Genomic DNA, 22,282 nt, shown 5'->3' on the forward strand with positions numbered 1-22,282 from the left:
GGTGATTTATAGAAATGGTGAATTGGGCAACTTAATTCTTGTTTAGGCTTTGCTCTTGCCTTCCACTGCTGTAACACTGAGGCACTTGGGTTGTTCTCCTGCTCTTCTGATTATGCTTTCATGACAGAGGCAGCTGTGTGGGAGGTTTGGATGCAAAGAGCATAGAGATCAAGCCTTAACTTGGTGTGGAGATGTTAAAAATGCTTAGGGCCATATTCAGATCAGCTGTTGAGAGTTGCAACTCCATTAGTGTAATTTAAGGAGGTACTTAAAAGTGGAAAAAATCTTCTCTTTGGATTGCCTTTTTAACCCAATGTCTTGATTTTAAACAGCATTTTGAAGAACTGTAAATGAATCCACATCCAGAATTACATTGCCAGTAGCAACTCTCAGAAATGTCAGTAAAGATAACTTTGAATCTGACATATTGTTAAGTTTGGATCACTCCCTTGTCAGTGAGACTGAACTTCTTCGCAAAGCATCATTAGCTCACATCTCCTCTAGGCAGAAGCATTGAGAATTTTATATTTAAAAAAAAAAACAAAAAAACAACAATAACAAAAAAAACCCAGTAGAAATCTCTAGGAACATCTGTAGAATGAAACAGCCTTCTGTATTTATAGTCAGGTACACTAACTCCCATAGTGGCATGTATGATCCTTTAGAGACCTTTGCCCTCCTCAGACAAGGCTAGCACTGAAGACATCAAGTAGAAATTTGTGGAGTTTCTGTATTCTGGCATATCAGTTCTGATTCCCTTCTGTTGCATTGATCAGATCTCTAACTATTAAAGAGAAGGTGGGAAAAAGTGCTGTGTAACCTCTGCAAAAATGCAAACAGCATCATTAGGCCAGACTAACAGGTGCACAGAGATGTCACTTCTCCAAATTAGTGAAAATGAGAAAGAAGAGGCACAGGCAAGCAAACAAACAAACAAATGGAACAAATAGAGAAATAAATAAAAATGAAAACATGCCTCCACCTCTCTGCTTTTAACATTTTTAAACTGGAAAAATTCTTCAGCTCCAAATCTGTCAATTTGTATCCTGTAATTACTGCCAGCCGTATCTGTTCAAGCAGGTATTCTAAATGGATAAGCATAAATACCTTGATGCTCTTGGTAATAACTGTGACTGAAAGAGGAACATCATTATCTGCTGATTTATATTTACCGTTCCTTGTCCAGGTGCTTTCCTCCTCTGTTAAGTATACTGAAGATTATATGCAAAATTGCACAACTTAATGGCCTGAAGAAGTTTGATGGCAACACTTAAATTGTCACTGTTTTTCCAGTGTTCTTCGGGCGAGTGATCTGTTGACGTTCACAAAGGTCTATTCTAAGAAACCAACTGCAGAAGTACTAAACTTTGCACAATCCTTGGTAACTAGGGCAATTTTACAATTTTAGGAAAGTTAAAGAAGGAAAAATGTTATTGTTAAATTTTTTATATGGAAATGGAAACCTAGAAGTTTGTATTTCTCTTTCTTTGGTTCAGCCAAACAACTGGAGTCCTAATGGCCTTGATTGAAGGCTGTTCAAACTCAGAGTCAACAGTTCAGAGCACATCCAGATTCCCATAAAATCCCTTTGAAGACTCAATTAAATCAGAGTCACTGGGTGCTGGGACAATAAGTATCCAGATCGATGTTATATGGTCAGAAAATTTAAAAGATTACCACAAATCTCCTGCAATTCATCGCTTGCACACTTGTAACCTGCCCCGACCACAAGGTAAAATACAACAAGAATCTCTTTGAATCATCTGTAAAGGAACTGCAGGAGACACTGCTCGGGTGATGCAGCAGATTCCATCACACATCTACAGTTCAGTTCCTTTTAGTGGTGTGTTGAAACCTCAGATCTGCTTCAGCTGCTGTTTTCAACCCGTTTATTTTCTTTGGGTTGCCCAGTGGCAGGATGGAGCTCCATTTTCACTCCTATACCTTAATGGTCAGGACTGGTTGCTGATTTTTGTCCACTTAAAGCACAAAGGTAAAGCTGCATAGGAAGCTTAAGCAGGCTATGGTTAAATTCAGGGGTGCTTTGTAGAGGAAAGGAGACAGGGGGACACAATCACTGAGTGGTTCAGTCTCCTGGAATCAATGACAAGTACTAACAGAAAAGAAATTAAAGGTGGGGTCCAAGAGGGATCCAAATATAACCCCATTATCTCATGTGTCTCTGTGTTTCTGGTGCTGTGTCAGTGAGCAGTGATGTGTTGCATCAGATTGCCACATCCCAGGTACTGGATGTCATATCAAATATGTGAAATACTGCCTAGCAAACACCAGACTTAATATGATTCATCACCCTGAATAATCAGTATGTTGAAACCCTCTGTAATCTGTTCTTAGAAATACGCAGTGGTATTTTTTTTTTTTCCTCTAATCTATAGCTGTAGAATGGAAACCATAAGGTCAGATGTGAAATAGGTTGGAGATAAGCCAGCTGGTGAATGGGGGGGGAAAAAAAGGTTTTAAAAGAAATAAACTCACAGAGATTATTCACTCCTTAGGAATAAAATTTAAGTTTCTTTCCAGGTGGAAGGATAAAATGACATGTCAGCTGTGTCAATAAAATGGATGGAAATGGTAAGTTCCTCTTCTCTACAAACATCTCATGTGTGCCTCAGTTTTCCCCAAATGGATGTAATATTTTAATGCACCACAAGGAGACAAGAAAATTAAATATGATAGTGAATGTGAACCACTTGGATCCTGTGTCAAAGAATGCACAGAAAAATGAGCAGAAATTCAAGTGGAAGACTAGACATGTGTGTCTTAGAGCCTTTCTTACTGAAATGCAGATCATAAAACAAACAAACAAACAAACAAACAAAAAAACCCATAAATTGACACTGAGTTGGTGTGTTTTCTGTCAAGCTTGAGAATTCAGCCAGACAGTCTTTGTCTTTTCAAACCAGGGGCATACTTGTGAGGTTTGGATGTTTCAAGAGCAGCATCGGTTCGTGCCAAGATATTTCCCCTTCCTGAGGCTGTAGAGCTGTGAAATTCTGCCTTAAGGAGAAACCACTCTTTTGCCAAGGAGAAAATCAGTCAGGTGTTAAAGAGCCTACACTGCTCACTGTTCCCAAGAAACCTCCTCAGTAGTGTTAGACTTACAAATGGAAGTTACTATTTATTTGCATTACAATGTTGCTTGAATCTAATACATGGACAAGGTTTGGGGACTACAAAGGATGTAGAGATGTCTTTATTTCTTGACTCTTTTGTTTCAATGAGCTGGTAGAATGTGCTTTTACAACGGTCCCACAGCATGTACTGACACCTATAATCATTACTACATTTTCACTATTAGCCTGGATTAATAATTCATTAATCAATGGAATTAATTCCTTAATGATTTGCTATACTTAAATCCTACACATTTTAAAATTAGGAAAAAAGGCCAAGCTTAATGGTAGGTTTGGACTTGGTGTAAAGCTAAATTAAATTGTGTGCTACAGAGCACTGCAATTTGAAGTCAGAATGATCTGAAGTCAGAATGAAAGGAAAGGAAAGGGAGGGAAAGAGAAGGAAACCAGAAACCATTTCCTGATTCTTGCAGCATATCAAATCAGGAATGATCAAGATTTGCTAGTATATTTTAATTAAGAGTAATTTCAAAGAACACAAGTCCTGAAAGAGGATCTCAGCTATCTCCTAGCATTTACAATGCATGAGGAAAATACTGCACTCAGCTGCCCTTGCTGTCTCATGAAGCCCATGCCGAAGAGATGCCCAGTATCACAGCTGAAGAGATGCCTAATGTAACACCTGACAGTCTCTCCCCACGGAAAGGACACTCAGTCACCTCAGCATGGACTGCAGAAAAGGGCAGGTCCAGAGGAGGGAATTGCCCCTCAACACTGATCACAAAGTGCCCTTGGACAGTTTTTTCACAGGTGTAGGGACAAGCTAGGCTTATGGTGCCCAGGAGGAAGACAGAAGCAGGGACCCCTCTGCCCAGGGATGAGTGTCACAGATTATCATAGGTTAGCACAATTTTGTTTTCTAGATATAGAGAAACCTAAAATGTTTTTTCCCTGCCCTAACCGTGGTGTGGGTTGGGGGGAGGAGTACAAGGAGCTATCAGAAACCAGGCTGGTATATTGACAGCTAAGTTGACCACTGAGAACTGTCAATGTGACTTTGGAAGAGACCTTTAAAATTTATCTGTGGCTGACCGCCCGCTCTCTTGCTTGAGTGACTTGCCATGAGGTAACGGGGTGGTCCGGGCCGGGCCCGGCCGGGTCGGGCTCTGCTGCCTCTCTGGGCGGCCTGGCCGGGGTCTGGGGGCCGCTGCCTGCACGGGGAGGGCCTGGGCCAGCTGAGCCCCTTTCCCTTGCTTGGGGACAGGGGAGAGGGGCAGCAGCAGCTCGGCAGTGCGGGGCCATGAGCTCAGACCACAGCAGAAAGGGCCAAAACATGGCCCAGCTTAATCACCGCTGGCAGCGGAGAAAGCAAGCCTGCAGCTCCGCAACAACTCTGAGCTGGACTGCCTTAAATGAGACCGAGGGGTGGAAAAAGAGACATTTGCCAGTTTCTTCTACCAGCTCGGTGTGTGCATGTGGCTTTACAAGCCTGGGCAAAAAAAAATTAACCCTTTCTTAGCAATACAGAACTTTTAAAGCACAATTCTTCCTTGAAAGAAAGAAGAAAGAAGAAAACAGAAGGTACATGGAACAGACACTGCATAAAGTCATTTAGATGAGAAGTGAAAGAACTAATAATATTGGAATAGGATTGAAGAAGTGGACATTTTTAACCAGACTCTTCTAAGGTAAATTATGAAGAAATGAACTGTTCTTTGCAGCATTCTTAGTATTATTTTGGGTAGAATGCTATTCCAATCAAAATTAAGGACTGGTGTAATAGAGATTTATTTGGGAACTTTGAAACCCCCAATCCTGGGTCAAAAAGGAGGTCTCAGCCTTTTGAGACCAATGTAATTTTAGGTAAGAAGAAGTATGCGTAAATAATACCCCAGATACACTGAGAAGCTCTGCAGATAGAACATCACAGTCTGCGAAAACTCCGGGCAGCAGCGGATGTGTGTGTGAGCAAACATCTTCATAAAAGATCTTAGAAGGACTCCTCCTAAAATAACGTGTAATTATGTCTAAGTAGTGAAACTGACTAAAAATCCTAAGTTATGTCTTTCTATGTTTTTTAATTAGAAAGTTAATAGTTTGTAAGAGGAAAGAAGCGTGTTTTTAAAGTTTCATTCTGTTTTAGGTTTTTTTTCTATTCTTTACGTGTGTGTTAAGAAAACCATTTTTTTGTTCATTTTTAAGCTTAAGCCTGCTTTGTTTATTTTTCTCCTAATCTCTCCCTCCCACAAAAATATTAACACTAAAATCCCTACATTAATTAGTGTTTCTGCCTAGTATTATTAAATTAAAACCATTACACAGATGTCTCTGCTGTGACTGAAAACTTTTGCCCCAGATACGTGAGTGTGAGCTCAGGTGAGGTTTGGGACTGGCAGCTCCCCTGCCATCCCTGGGGACGCAAGTGCTGTGTGAAGGTGACAAGGCATTCCCTGCAGTGGCAGCAGTGCACAGAGTCACAAAAAACCTCGCCAGGTTTTGGTCTGCTCTCACTGGGTCTACTCATGAGCTGAAAAATAACAATTTGAGTCCATCTAGAAACCACAGCTGGATTGCAAACAATGTCATTAAACAAACAGCAGCGGCACCATCAAATCTGCTCTCCAAAAACTCTTTCCTTGTGCTGGCTTAGTGCACAAGGGAGACACAGCAAACATATTAATGATTTTGGGCAACATGGTGCTCTTACAGTAATTGCTTTTACTGTTATTGTTGAGACTTTGAGATTACCACAGCAGATGTATTTTGTGGTGCACCCTGGTACAGTAGTGCTTCCATTTATTATTTATCTCTATTTGGCTCTCTTTCACATTTTTTGTGTGCTTTAATGTCTGTTTTATCTTAGTTTCAGAGGGCCCATCCCTGATTTTGGAAGGTACCAGACTGCTAATTTGACCTCAGGCCAGGTGCTCCTTTGGTATTAGCATTATAAATAAAAGTGGAATCAAAAAGTCATAAAATAATTTTGTTTGGATGGGACCTCTGTTGGTTTTCTGATGGAATCTTCTGCTCAAAATAGGTCCAAATTTGAAGGCAGATTCCACTGTCATTGTAGATCAGGCTGCTTAGGGCTTTTCTCTGACTATTTTTTTTAAGGCATCTAATTGTGGACATTTCATGTCCTCTCTGGGTTACCGTTCCAGTGGTTAATCAAAATTCTTTACATTAAAAAAAAATAGAAAAATAATCCTAGTATTTAATCATTGTTGCCCTTGTAACAAAATACTAGTGTTGCATGGTGTTTCCCATCTGTGCTCTCCTGAGAAAGGTGAGCCACATATTTTCCATAACCTCTTATTAGGGAATTAAAGGCAGAAATAAGAAACCCCCTCAACCTTCTCTTCCTGAGGCTGAGGAACCTGGTTCATAACCCCTTTCCAAACATAACCTGTGCCTTGTTATTTTAATGGCCTTGTTCTGGGCTCACTCAAACATCTCAATGTCTGTTTTGTACCTCTACCCTCAAAATAGGGATGTGTTTGGTAAGCATCACTCTGGCACCCCTGAATTCCCGATGTTTCCCATCAAAGTTGGTTCTGACCAGAGTCCAGAGTGAAGCTGGAACTCAGAACTCTAGGTACAAAATGAGAGAGTTTAGTTGTTGAGGAGGTGCAAAAGAATCTGTGTTAGAAAACAGCATGGCTTCTCTGGTTTTTCCGTCCTGAAACCAAAGGTCTCAACACTTTGGGGCTCCAGAATGCAATTTATGCTGTAGAAATTGGAGCTACTCTGCATTTAAGCAGAGAAGGAAAGAATCAGGCAAGTACCAGCTCACAGTGATTATTTGTCTCCTTCTCCAGTGTTGACTGTTCAGAATTGGTTTAGCTTTCGTAAACCTACTGCCAGTTTCACACATTTTAATGCTTTTCTTGTGCCCATAATCAGTGTGGGCACATACAGGCAGAGCTGTCTCCAAAAGCCAGAGTCACCTTCATGCAACAGCCACATTTAAAATGCAGCATGGAAAACTCAGTTACACAAACACAGTTGTGCGGGATCCCAGGAGGGACAGGGCATCCAGAGCAGCCAAGACACACAAGGAGCTTTAGTCCCGATCCTCCTCTAGAGCACAGAGATTCCAAACACGCCCTCAGCAGCCCACTGAGCTTCCTTGGGCTAGGCAGTCTCAAGGAAATCTAAAACACCAATCTTCAACAGATAGATATAAGTGGCTGAATGATGAAAGACTCAATAGCAAGACCAGAAAACCTATTAGCATTGGGATACATTAGGCAGGCTCCTGGAGTTCTTCTGGCTTAGTTTTGCCTGAGAGGAGTTTGGTTTGCATGCCCCAACACCCCTCCAGTGTGAACTAGAATACACCAAGTGGGGAAGATGGGCCCTGCTCTTTTCAAAAGTGCTCTTCTGATCTGAGCTGCTGAGCTCATGTAGAAGCACTAAGGTCTATTTCCATTTCACCTTCAGTCCAAGGATATTAAACAAAGTAGAGGTATCTTCCTGTTCTGTTAGGAATGGACATATTTATTTGACAGCAAATAGCATGGAAAAGAAGAAAGTGTGCTTTGGGGCCTCATCAAATTTTTCTAATCGGATTTTAGTGTGTAATTTAAATCATGTTTTGCAGTAAGCAAGATGATATAATAGATGCCAAATCTATTCCTTCCATTGCACAAATCCCTTTGCCTTTGGGATCAAGTGTAAAATGTGCCTTACCAATTTCATTTGCAATTGGGGTCAACATCTGGGGTCTGTAAATTGGCACAGTACATATTAAACATCACTACTTTTCACAAAGTGCTTTTTTCCAAGCATAAAATGTTATTATTCTATGATTCCATGATTTGTCTAAATTGCCCACTATTCATTAAGATGATGATCTCTAAATATTGCTAAGAGGCTGAATTGTGCTCCTGTTGTTGGAATTTATTGAGTATGACTCTAGTTTCCTCTGTGTGAAACACTGTAATAAAACCATAAAGCAATGCATCAGAGCTGTGATATAAAGGATGCACTTTTTATCATCAGATACTGTACCTTTTATATAGAATATCTGTTCAGAATAGATGTGACAGACTCCAGAGACAGTGAATCACAGAGCTCTGCACTTCTCCCAGTCTCTCTGCTGGATGATCAGATACACCTCTACACACTTGTAAATATCTCTGACATCAACTCACTTCTCAGGGACAGGGAGAAAAAAAAAGGGTGAGGACAAATGTCAGGGAACTGCAGTTATCAGTAAGGAAGTACCAAGCCAGAAAAAAAATTTGCTCTTATTTTCTTTCCAGAAATGGAGGAATACGTTCACCACCAACAATTTGTGTTTTTCTCAAATGCTTTCATTCAACTAGACACAAAATAACATCCGTGAATAACCCTCATTGAGCCATCAGGAGTTCACCGTGTTTGGCTGTTTCAGCTGCTTTGTGCAGCTCATGGGTCAGGGACTGCCTTTGTGCACCCTCAACACCAAAGTTTTCCCTCTGCTCATCTCACCACCAGCAGTGCATAGGCTGAGTTCCAGGAAGCCTCCAGTTGATCTAAGGGGCATTGTAGATCCTGTCCAAAGAGTTCAGTCCTACCTGGAAATGAACAGGAGCCCCTGGGCTTTGACTGTGAGGGTCCCTGGTAGCTGACAGGAGGTTTGTGCAGTCCCCAGCTCTGGGGTACCCAGCAGCTGACCTGCCTGCTTCCCCCATGGCATTGCCACCTGTCCCACATCATCTGACTGGGTAACCCCAAGGGGTGGCCTTTATACCAATATACCACTGATGCCGTTTCCCTGGGTGTACTCTACATTTGAGAGCCAGACAGAATTAAGCCTAGGATTCTTGTAAGAAAGAGAATGATTGTGCTTCACAAAGCTAAAAAAACAATAATGCAAAGATGCCAAATCAGGAACAAGATCCAAGTACAAACCTGCCTTTGGGCAGAGATTCTTTGGGCTAACCTGTTGGCCAGCTTCCTTTAATTTAATAGTTTCCTATTGCTATTGTGGAAGCTACTGACTATATTGCACCGGTTTCTGTAGCTGTTACAGGAATGGCAAGTGCTTTTGCTCCTTGGGGATGATATTCATCCTTCTGTCTGTCTCTTAATGCACTAATACAGCTCCATTCATCCTGTAGCTTGCAGTCTTTACTGTAGTTCCCCTTACAACATCTCTGGGATGTAAGCAAGTACTAGGTGAGGAGGTGCCTTCCCCATTTTATAGGACAAGTGAGACAGGAAAGAAATACAGGAAAGCTGAGGTTTTACAGCACATAAGCATCTATTGCTCATTTAGAAGAGAAATAAAACCTCTGCAGAATTTCTATGACTCATGCAGTGTGGGAGGCAGAGGAGGTGAACCCCAAAACACCACCTTCAGTCTCCAGAGTGGGCTTCTCCTGGGCACCCCACAACACTTCCTCTCCAGACAGAGGGGAGTCCAGCCCTGAGGGGCAAGGATACCAGTGGTTTTCCATTTCAGCTTGGCATGTCATCTACAAGAAACCTGTAACATAAGGAATTCCTCCTGCAGGCTTCAGTTACATATCACTTTCTTTTCAAAATAAATCAACACAGATTTTTTAGACAGGATTGCCTTCTCTAGCTCAAACATGATCATGAAGAAAATAACTACATTGAAAAAAGAAGTCTAGGAGAAAATGTGCAAAAGACATACAGAAATATTCAACAGCATTCAGTCCTCAGGACAACTTAACTAGGTTCATTCTGTTTTGCAAAAAATATATGGGTTTAATGTTCAGACAATCCACAGCTGTCTGATTCAGAAGTATTTCCTTAGATTATTTATCCATGTATATCTTTAGATAAAAATATATATACTTGGCTAAAAAAAAAAAAAAAAAAAAAGGGAAAATATAAGGGTCACTAAAAAATATTCTACATGCCTACTTCAGCACCAGAACATGAGAGGCTTTAGAAAACAAAGCTTCCTGTGGAAGAATCACACATTTTTCTCTCAAGTAGGGAAGTCATTTTGATAGACTGAAACATTCCATTTATCAGCACAAAGCTCTTTGTTTCAGTTCAAACTGTGTTGTGCAGCACTAATGATGACATCATGCAAAGAGAAAGCAGGAAGATAATAAAATAGATGAAATAGATTAAATGCAGGAATCCTGCATTCCAGCTGTGCAGGTTTTTTGCGTTGGTTTAGTTTTTGACCATGGCATGAACAAATAGTGGATTGAAAGCATTTCCCACTCCACAGTAAAACCTTGACTTACAACAGCCTTGATTTACAACAGCCTTGACTTACAATGTTAGGAAAGAAGGGGTTTATCCTTCTTTGACAATTGTCTTATCATTTAAGTTTGCCTCTGGGGATGTAATTTGTAAATAAATTTAAGTGAGCCCAGAGCAGGATTATATATTACGTAAAATTCTTCCCAGGGTAGAGTTTCAAGTTTACATCTTTCTCAAAGAGCAGTTTTAAAGGTCTCTCTTCTCTAGAATTGCTTCTGGATGTATGGATTCCAGTCACACAGATTGTCATTTCTACCCACCTCTGCTAGTGACTGTCAGCTTATAACTGTGATAGTTCTCTACATCTACAGGTAAGAAAGAAAGTCCTTTTTTGTCTCACCCATTGGATGACTTGGCAGCTTGGTGGAGGTATTGCCAGCGCTCTCAGTTGCATCCCAGCTCATCCAGGTGCGAGAGACCAGTCAATGGCAGCTCAATAAAACCTTGCAGATCTGCAGGCACTGCACAATGCCCCTTGAACAGTTCTGGGTTTGTGGGTAGATGGTTAAATTGCTGTGTACATCTGTCTCATCTAAACTATCAACAGTGCCACTGCAGTCAAAAAATACATGACTTTTCCAACCAAAGAGTGATGCAATACGCCTCATTTTTGTGTTCAGCTCTACCAGGGTGGCACTAACATTTGAAGGTAAATCAGTCAAAATCTATTTCCAATACAAAGTTAGGACTCAGCCTGGGTGAATGCTAGTGCTCAGAACATTTGTGAACTCTTGAATTTTTAACCCAGTTAAGGTGGTTCTATTTGTCTACATTCTTTCAACAGCTGGTGCCTCCACTATTCTTTGTATTATAAGGAAACAGCATGGAGCAATTGTTTTCCCAGAGGCTTTGTACTCTAAATAGGTGACAAGGAATAAAGAAATTATTTTCCACTGATTCCTAAGGGAACACTGATCTTTGTATTAAGTGACTTTACCAAATGAATAAAGGGGCAGGGGAAGGGCAGGAGGAAGTTACTTTTGTAACTCAAATGAACTGATCTAACTTTGTACCTGAATTCCCACATCAATTATTCTTGAACACTTAAGCAATTACTTTGCTGTAGCACAGAACACCAAAACAGTGCATATTAATTGTGTATTAACTCATAACCAAAGAAAATGAACTTTTGGTGCTTGCTATGCACTTGGGTCACTGCCTGTAGTTAAGGCTGCCTGACAAATTCCCATAAAAGATCTTTTTTTCACTTTCAGAGGAAACAAGTTCAGGATGCAATTTCTCTCACCAGACGTGCCCTTCGACTGATTTCCCTCTCTCTCTCTCACTCTTTTTTTTTTTTTTTTTTTTTTTTTAAGCTTTAGCTAAAAATAGTTATTACATTTCTGTGAACAAAGGGGAAGGGAAAACATACTTTAATTTTACCTCCAAGTAAAAAATAAAAATTACATCTGGCAAACTGCTATACCACAACAAGTGGGAATAAAGACTTGAAAATTAGGCTGGTTCCTCCACTGTCAAAAGCACACCTTTTATTTACCTGGTGACTATTGATTTTTTTTTTTTTTTTTAAACTCATTCAATAAGTGTTCATAAAAGACTTGTTAGAATTTGGAAGCTGAAATATTTGAAGAGTCCATCTTCCCTGAGCTTAGCCCACTCTTTAATCTGCCAGATAAATGCACAAGCAGTTCCACAGAGTAACTGAGTGCTGCTATCTTGGCTGTGATGTCTGAGTCGAATTTCTCTGCAATTTGTTTCAGCTCACAGCTGGATACTACTGAGAGAGAAAGCTTAGAAAATCTGAGAAAAGAGATCTGTGTTCTTTACTACCGATGATGTCCATGCTGTACAGAAGAAGAAGGAAACTTCAAGCACAAATGGGGAAGTAGGGACATCGGGCAGGAAATTTATGGGAAAGAAAAAGAATGAGGAAAAAGAAAAGCTGATATATGGCTAGGACAGAAATTCTCTCCTGTGTAAAATTGATATGGCTTTTCCTGATGAGTTCATGTGTTATGCACAACAGGACAGAGGAGGATCCCCAAGGCATGTTATATCCAAATCCTTGATTGCAATGTTAACATTGTTAGGTAAATTGCTTGGCTTCATCCTTCTTCAACACAAAAATAAATAAAGAATTTCAAACAAAAATTCAGATGCTAACAATCTCTAAGAAAATCTTCTTGTATGTTTAGTTCTGAGTACTAAATAGAAAGAAAGAGATTCTCAAGAGCAACTATTTACAGAAATATCTGGGGTGTTATTTCCAACAGAAATGTAAATTCCATAGTTTAACTTTCCTCTTAGCCAGCTCATTGCTTGTTCTTGCTGGACCAGTTGAATGGATGGCTCTTCTGAGATGCTCAGTAGTTCCATGGTAAGAGGCACTAACCAATTTAAAACAGCTGTCCTAAATAACAATAATTCATAAAATCTCAGTGCCTGTGGTGCAGGATCATCTGCAGCCCAAAGTGATAAGAATCAGGGGATAGAATTGCAAATTGTGCTTCAGTGGTGATAACAAACTACAAAGGAAAATCCAGTTACCTGAACCTCTTCAGCAGTTTTGTTACTAGTCCATGGGGATGTTAATGGTGCTGGTGGACTTTTCTGTCCCCAGAACTTGGTAATTTTCCTTCCCTTTTGCTTTGTTTAAAACACCAGACTTCCTTCTAAAGAGATGATGCATTTTTGTATTAAAACTGCATTTTCTCCTTCTCAAGCCACCATAACAGCTGTCCTTGAAAGCAATGCTCACTGAAAGCACTCCATTTTGCCTTGCAGGAAGACGACATTAATTTTACCATTATTTGACCTGTTCTGCAAATGTGGAGTAAAATTCATTATGGATGTTGACATTTTCCCTTCCAGTCCCATATTCAAAAGTAAACATTCTGTTACATGGTCAGCATGAAATACATTGCAGAAGTGATTTTACATGATCAGATGCAGCTCATTCATGTTGCAGGGTAAAGCAGGCTGATGATGGAAATGTGTGTCTGTTGTTTTGAGGTAACACCATACTGGAGCTGAAGAGACTGCCATCTGATTAATAGACCCTCCCACCCAGAGCTGCTAAGACAAAATAGATGGCAGATTTTTGTTATTTTGGGCACACACTTCTTCACATGACACGGGTATGTCAGCCAGCACGGTGTGTGCTCACACACACTGTTTACATTACTTGATCCACACTACCTCTCTGGGTTTCCAAAACTAATTATATTTCCCTTACTGGGAAACAATGGCAACAATGTGGATGATCCTAGAGGAAACATTTTATTAATTAGATTTCAGTTCCTTCTTGTTATTTTTCACTTGTTTAAATCAGCAGCTTATGCTATGTGCTGTCAGAGGAGGGCACATTCCAGTTTGTCCGATCCTCATATTCAAAAGCTCCATGAGCACATTCCACAGGGCACAACACCTAGTGGAATAACAAGATTTTTTTCTCTTGTTGCTTTGGCCAGTTTTGAGATTCATGTCTCTAATTCCAAACACCCATTTTAACTATTTATTGCAGACATACAGACACAATTGTGCAAAATCTCCACAAAATTGGCAAAATCCAACTAGGCAGTTCCCTGGATTACATGGCTGTGTTGTAACCAGCTGCTCCAGGCTAGATGTACATCCAAAGGGCACTGCTTTAAATTTCAAAGCCCTCATACAGCTTTCCCTGAAACTGCTTTATGCAGTCAACCAGCTACAGACCCAGGAAATGCTGTCAGTTGCTACTCACTGTAAATCCTCCTCTCTGCATCCTTTCTGTTTTTGCTGCTTCTAGACAGCACTATACTCATCCATCCTAACTTAAGGAAAACTGTCTGGAAAACTAGCTTCAGTATACCCCCATCTCTTATGCTTCTGTTGGTTTGTGTGCATCACGAAGGACAGAGAACACTGGGAGCAAGTACAACAATGGATCAATCCTTTGACTGATCACTAGTTATCCTCCTATAAAGACAGGCCAGAATCCTGATGGTCACCTTTCCACCTTGGCCTTTATAGGTTAAACATTGCAGACTGGTCACTTGCTGTGATTCCCAGGAAACCAAGCATCAGCAGGACTGTGTGGCACATAACTCTCTCTTCTTACCTTAACTGGGAAATTAAAAAGTATGAGCTTTGATTTGTGTGGATGAGGCTTGGGTTTATCTTCCCTTGAGGTCACCACAAGAAATGTAGATAATTTTCAATTATAACAGCTTGTCATATCAACCATTTTTAAGAAAATGGCTCATTGCCCAAATTTCTGAAGCTGATTTTAAAGTACATCATCTACTGCTGCCTTCTCTATCCTCCCCCATGACATGCACTGTGATTTTGGGAGGCTCACAGGGCTGTGGGAGCCAATCTCTTGAGTGTTTAATGTCTGTAGTTTATATTTTTATTCTCTTGACTCCAACCCAAGAACAACTGGAAAGGATATGTGCAGTTACTGGGATCTTCAGCAACATGGAAATTGTACATCATATATTCCTTGGTGTTTGTTGATCTGATCACTGCTGCTGAGTGGCTGTGAAGTACACTTGATTTTCACCCACTGGTGAAATTTGGTTTTTCCTCTGATTGCTCAGATTATCTATTTTTAAGAACAAGGAATTTCTGCTTTTTGAGGGCATATTTTTCTTTTCATGGTTGGAGCACCATGGGAACTGAGATGAGCTCTCAGTAATGACAACACCTTTCCTTCTCCTTACTTTCAGTTCCAGTCATGTTATGCCATGCCTTGCTCTGGGGAGGGAATCCAGAAGTGTCATGGATCATTTTATCTCTGAGGTGAGCAAGCCTCTGTGGTTCATCACCTCCAATGAAAGGAAAAAGATGCCAAGTACTATCAATCCCAGGCCTGGGATCCTTCTTCTCGAGGACAAAAAGCTGTTGCATACACCGATGGAAGATTTTTCCAGAGCTGCCTTTCAGTTTCTGTCATTCAAGGAGATGAGGGTGGTCTAATACATACGTGACCTCTGGTGCAGGGAATGAATTTTATATTTGCAGCTTTCATGGCTCATCTGAACCCTCCAGCTAAGATCTTAGCTCAAAAGTAAGGTCTGGTTTCAAAGTCCCATCCGCTGATTTCATCCACATGCCTAACAAATTCTCTGGCTCATCTCAGACATGTTTAGTCTTTTGTGCCTAGTTTTCATCTTTCACAGTTGTTAAATATGTTAAAAACTTCTTGATGTGAAACCCACATCACTCCTTGGCTTGCATTTCCAGACCTCAGAGTCTGCAACTGGACCCTGCAGCCTGAGGTTGTTGATGTTGTAACTCAGGATTTACCTAAAAGGTGTAGAGTCTTCAAATGCCAGGAGTGTGATGTTATTCCTGCCACATGAACTGTCCTGTTTGGTCTCCAGCTGCACAACTGAGAAAAGCAGAAGACACTGTGGCGATGTTTTTACCCTGATATGCCAAGCAAGCCTTAGCGCATCTGACAGGGAATTACCACAGGGATAGGCACAAGGCTCTCCCAGTCACAGGTGACATCTGCTTGCCAGCATCTCTCACTTGTTCAGGGCAGGGAATCTGGGCAGGACAGCTTTCCCAGTGCTCTCTGGAATCCTGCTTTTACAAGCTATGGAATTATCAGTCTTGGACACTGAGGATCCAGTTAAAAAGACAGCAGGACCTTTTTCTCTTGCATGTTTTCAGTAACTTCCTTGGCCAATTTTGTCTCAAATTACTTATCTCCATGGGTCTTTCTTTTAAGTTTAACTTGGCCAGAAAAAATATAATAGTGTTTTTTCACCTTCCTGAAAGGGTTTAACAGACCTTTGGGGTAGAAGGAATTTTGCTTATATATACATATATATACAGAATATATACATATATATATATATGTAATAGATATACATACACATACCTCTTCCATATTTTACAGGATTATTGCCTTTAACGTATTTGTTTCAAAAAGTTATTGGATTCATAGGAATATTCTCCTTACTACCCATTTCTTCACCCAGTGGCAGTCAGGTTTTACTTCGTCGTGGTTGGCCTGCTCCTTGTTCTTGCTTGTGGTGCAGAAGACTTCCCGAAGGATAACTGAGATATCAGAAGTATGGATAACCATGAGTCTTCTGTCTGGCTATTCTGATGCCCAGTCATAGAGAACATTAATTTTTCTGAGCTTTCGACTTTTTATTCCTCTGGCCCTCTGTCTTGCACTCCTCAATGTCACCCTCTTTCTAATGCGTCAGTTGCATTTTGGCATCTTTTGCTATGCAAAAACATGCAAACAAGCTTATACTGAGCAGATTAGTTATGGCTGACATCCAAAAGAGATCAGAACATTTCAAGTCATGGCATAACACTGTAAGCCCTGCACAAACATGAGATTTGAGCTTTTTGAATTGAACAAAACAAGATCTGGTCAGATAAACAAAGATGGGAAAAGTGAAAGACAGGCAGAGACCTAGGTGGCAATGTTTCCTTCTTCAGAGGGAATTTTAAACAAGAGCATTTGACTAATGTTTCCAGAGATGAGACTGGTTGAATGCCAAAACACAGTTTTCATAACCTTTAAACCTGAACTGTGTAATTGTTGCATGAATCAAAAGAAAAAAAACAGTGACAGGTATGAACAAAGAAAACCTGTCAGTTATGTGGAAAGGGGAAAGATTTATGCTGCAAATAAGACAGCAAAAAGATTTGGGGAAGTTAGAATGAAGGAAAAAAAATAGTAACATTGAAATTAAACTATTTCCCCAGGTTGAAAAGAAATTTCAGTTATAATTAAAAAGCTTACACGCACGTGACCTGCTGTCATCTAGAAACAATTATAATCCTGCAGTGGCTGAGAAAACAGATGCAGTCCCTCTGAATAGCTAAATTAAACCCAGTTCTTTCTCCCCCTTTGATAAGGCATCCCAAAGTGAGCCAGAGTACACAGCTATTACACACTAATTAGTGAGACAAGGCACAGCCTCCCTTTACCCAGCAACCAAGCGGCCACGGAGCTGCAGCCCATCTGCCCCCTTCCAGCTTTGCAGTGCTTCAGCAGAGCCATGCAAGAGTGCAACAGCAGCCACGGTGGTCTGAGGGGTCAAATTTCATAGGGAGAAGTAGTGTCTTTAAGTATCTTTATACAGCTGAAAAAATTGAGCCAACTTCAGGCTCTTTAATCTTCCCCAAAGGCTTGCCTAACATCTTGTCCTTTTTCCCAGCTATGCCTGTTACTTTAATAAAAGATTTGGTCTATCCCACAGCCTTAACATCAGAGACAGGACAGTCTGAGACCATTCACTCTTTGCTTAATCCATGGGCTAAAAGCAATTATTCTACAATTTTAGGAACTGATATGACAGGAGGAAAAGAGCCAAACTGCCACTCCACATGCAGCACATTTCAAATGTAAATGTCTTGCTGAGCTCTAGCAATATTAAAAGAGCCTCTTGGCTGTCAGAGGCTGCCCATAGGACTATCATCCTGCAGCACAGAGTGAAAGTGAAACGAGATAACCCTGTGATGGGAACTGGGGCCTGAAGTCATTTCTCTTACACCATAAAGCTGCTGAAAAGATTAGTAATTGGAAACTGCTCTTGGAAGGTTCTTAATAAGATTCACCTCTCTAACCAGTGTGGTGGCTGGTAGGGTTACCTCTGAGGTCATTAATTAGTCACTACTTTAAATGAGCCTCTTTCTGTGTAACTTCATCCCTCTAAACTTTGTAACTTCAGCGTAGGCTCCATTTCAGGCATATGGTTTTCCCTCAATGAGGCTGTTAGCATGGTAATTCCCCCCTTGCCAACAGCAATCAAGAAGTAATAAAACAATTTTGAATCTTTATTCATGCATTAGATTTTCCTATCCAATAGATATATTTACATCTTAAATGTAGATTATTAAAAAGCTGATGATTTTAGCGCTACGTCAAATCAAGAGATGAACACAGTGCATTTACTTCTAAGATTCATCTCTGCTTTTCTTTTTTTATTCCAGAGGCTTAGAAAGAGAGAGTCTCTTAATGAACCTTTGTTAATATGCACATTTATATGATCTGATTGGCCCCTGCAGCAGCTTAGGAAAACCTGTGAAAAGGCAGCTGACAGAGTTAGCAAAAACCCCTGCTAATTGGAATTATTAATTGTTTATAGATTCATTTACCACAAAGTGCAGAAGGTAGTGACAGAAAACCCCTCAATTTTTCAGGCAAGTCAGTTTAACAAAATGGGAGTAAGAACATGTCCCTGTTAAATGGCATATGCTCAAGTTCTTATTATGTGTCTTTTTTTTTTTTTTTTTTTTTAATATCAATCCTACAGGTAAGATCAAAGTCTGGAACTTCGAGATCTGATGCCCTCTGCTCCAGGAGCCCTTTCTGCCCCAGGTAGCAGAGCACCTGCAGAGGGTGCAGCCCAGTTAGACACGACAGGCACAGGACTGGTCCCACAGGTGTTGTTAGTTTTGCTAGACCTGCCTTGAAGTGCTTTGCTGACTTGGCTAAGGGTCCTTGGAAAGGAGCTGGCACAGACCCAGAGCCAGCAGTGCAGCTGGGAACTGCACCTTGGGCTGCAAGCCTCCTTCCCTCCACTGTCAGCCCCTGCTACTCAAAGCAGGGTGATGAATTTCTAAATGAAAAAAAAAGAAAAAAAAAAAGAAAATCTGATGAAGAAATATGCAGAAGAATTGTAAAATCTTGGGTATTCACCCGTGGAGGAGGGGACTTTGGCTCCAGCTGGGCTTGGTCCAGAGGAGGACAGGAGATGCTCTGAACTGCCACACTGGGATGAGATTCAGGACTGAGAGGAAGGCTCTGCCCCCTGGAAGGGCTGCCCGAGGGAAGGATTGAGTGTTTTGCATTGCTTTTGAACTGGGGGACCCAAACTTGAGCTTGCTAAGGGCAATTTTCCAAGAGCCCGAGGGCTGCCCCTGATCTGTATAGGCATTTGCATAAGTGGTTTTTGTTGTGATTTCTAGGGGTTGAGGTTTGTTTCCAACTCTCGGAAATGCTCTTGGGATGTTGGCAAACACTCTCAGTACAACTCATACATTTGACTCTGAGAGGAAAAAACAGTGCACAAGCACCAACACTTCTCATCCACTGTCTTGTGGCAGCCTGCTCTGGTTCAGCTCTCCTCAGGGAGAAAAGTCATTGTGAACACAAAAGGGGGATCTTCACGGTCTCTAGCACTCATTCTCATGGGGATTTCTACTTACCACATCCTAGAAATATAATGCAGCAGAGAGGGACCAGTCTGAAAGATTCCTGAGTGTGTGGAAGGAAGAAAATTCCTTACACAGCTGGTGAGGAGTCAACCAGGGAAGGTGCCCCCTTAGACCTCTTTGTGAACACAGAAGGGATTGTGGGTGATGTGATGGTTGGAAGTCATCTCTGGCTTCCAAAGATCGTGAAATGATAATTTTTGGTTCTTGGAGAAGCAAGGACGGAAGTCAGCAGAAACAGCCTCTGAGATGAGAGCTTTGACTTCAACTCAGGAAAAAAATTGAGGGTTCAAAACCTTTGGAGGAAGAGGAAAACAAGGATGCTGTAAGGCTGTGAAGGAAGAAAGTTAGAAGGGTTAAATCCCCTAAATCCAACTTGAACTTAATCTGGTTATTGTGATAAAAGACAATAAAAATGTTTCTACAAATACATTCACAGCAAAAGAAAGACTAACGAGAACCTCCATCCTTTATAGATGTGGGGGGAAACATAGTAAAAACATTAAAAAGGATAAGGAAAAGGCCAAGGTATTTATTAATGCTTTCTTTTCCACAATCTTTAATGGCAAGGCCAGAGATTTTCCTCAGTGCTCGGCACTGGGGCCAGACCTCATCAATAACTTCATCAATGATATGGATGAAGGAATAAAACACATCCTCAGTCATCTGGAAGATGATGCAGCACAGCCTGGGATGGTACACCCTGGTCTCCAAATTCAGGGCAAAACTTGTGGGACCAAGGTGATGTTCAGATAGCATGGCCAGGGAAGAGATCACAGCCTGACACAGTTCAAGAGGCATTTGGAAAATACTCTTGGGCACATGGTGTGAATCTTGGGGATGGTGCTGTGCAGGGCCAGGGGCTGGACTCAATGATCCTTAAAGGTCCCTTCCAATTCAGCTTATTCAGTGTTTTTGTGATTCCAGATGTTTTGGCTGTCTCTATGCCTGTACATTTTTAGTGTTTCTGTGTCTTAAAGGAAGAATACTTGTCAGTATTTCTATGCTCCTTAGAAATGTCCCAGCATATAAATCAGCTGTTCTGGCTGTTTGCTGGAGATAGGAATTTTCTATTTTCCTTTATTTGTTTTATCTTCCAGACGAGATGGTTAGAAACTGCTTGTTGATTGAATGTTTAGCTGAACAGCTTTCTCCTCACCATGTAATACAGGGAGCAGTTCAGGAAAATTGCCTCATGAACTTTAAATACTGGGCAAAATATGATGTTATGTCTGCTGGATTCATTTGAGTGCGATAAGCACATTGTAGGAAGTCCCATATCACTGAGATCTACTCAGGCTGTGCTGAAGTCAAAATAAGCCTTCATTTCTAGTTACTTGCAGCCACTGGGCATTTGCAGGCCCTGCAAGGTAATGGCAGTGTCACTGAGTGGGGAGGAAATAGGGCTGAGGAGAGTCATTACACTTCCTTCTCAGTTCCATCATGGATTTCTTCTATGTATTTGAAATGCCTCCTGTAATTCTTGAAAATTGTCACCTCCATAACATGCCTGGCAATAAATCACCCATCCTCCCTCAGGTTCCTACAGCTTCTGGTAGAGGGTATAAAGGAGTTTCTGCAAGGCAAAGACCCTTTCCTGCGAGGATGAGTGAGGCAAAAGGACATTTCTGGGTGAGGCGGTAGAGAGAGCTGCTGGAGAGCTTGGCAGAGATGGCAGCGAGGGGAAATGTGACCTGGCAAACTTCAGTGACAAACCACATCCTTGCCTCTCAAGCAGTACTGGAAATTCTCCCTCCCTTTAAGTTGCAGCCCAAAGCCACTGTGGTTTTACTTGTGTGTGGCCAGAGGAAGAGGTTTGAACCCGGCAAAGCTTCAGTGCACAAACAATAAAAACTCAGTAGCCACCCAAATAAAAACTGGAAATGAGCAAATGAAAGAAAATCCACCACTGTGCACATTTCAGTGTCATGTTTAAGGCCCTTTCATACTTGAAGAAAAGCAGGAGGATGAATAATGGCAAGTAAATACTTGAGGCTGACAACACTAGGACCTTTTATTTGTTTAAGAAATTAATTTCAAGGTCATCCTCCCTCCACTGCTTTTCCACAGTGGTATGTCCAGGTTGCAAGCTGTCCCAGCTCTGACACGCAGGAGCCCTGTGGATTTCCTGACCTTGCCTGAGGAGAAGCTGGACCTGCAGAGAGAAGGGAGTGTGGAGCACAGCTGCCTAAGGAAGTTCCTGTGCCCAGAGCAGCTCCGTGAGCACTTCCAGGTGCTTATGAGACCTTCAGCAGCTGATGACCTCTCTGCTGAGCAGACCTGCATGTTGTGGGTCAAGAGTTTGTGCCTTTCTGATGATGCTTGTGCTTGTGGAGGCCATAAGTGTTACACACTCAAATCATGACTGAATTCCAAGATCAAAGCTCTGCTGAAATGACATCACCAAACAGTGCCAGCAGTAACTGTGGGGTTTATGCTGCAGGTGGTCATCCAGCTGGGAGCAGGTCTGAAAGTCCAGCTTTAATTTTGAGTTGGATAGTCTTGCAAATAATTTCAATGTAGGCTTGGGTTCAGCTGTTCTTATTTTAAACCATAATCTTTTCATCTTTCCCAAATGGGATGCTTTGGTTGTTGTGGTTCTTGTGACACAAAACAAGTAGAACAAAGATGCTGCATTACACACAGCCCCAGGGGAAGGCACTGAAACCCTCCTCCTCATTCTGCAGACCCTCCAGAAACTCTTCAGTCTGACAATGCTCCCTGGGTATATTCAAGGCCAGAAATATTAGAAATTAAATCTCTCTCCCTTCATCAGCCATCCCTTAGAAAAGCACAGCTAAAACTGCTTTGGCTGCAGTTTC

The sequence above is a fragment of the Hirundo rustica genome, chromosome 6 (assembly GCF_015227805.2).
Source record: "Hirundo rustica isolate bHirRus1 chromosome 6, bHirRus1.pri.v3, whole genome shotgun sequence".
In the NCBI taxonomy this organism is placed as follows: domain Eukaryota; kingdom Metazoa; phylum Chordata; class Aves; order Passeriformes; family Hirundinidae; genus Hirundo; species Hirundo rustica.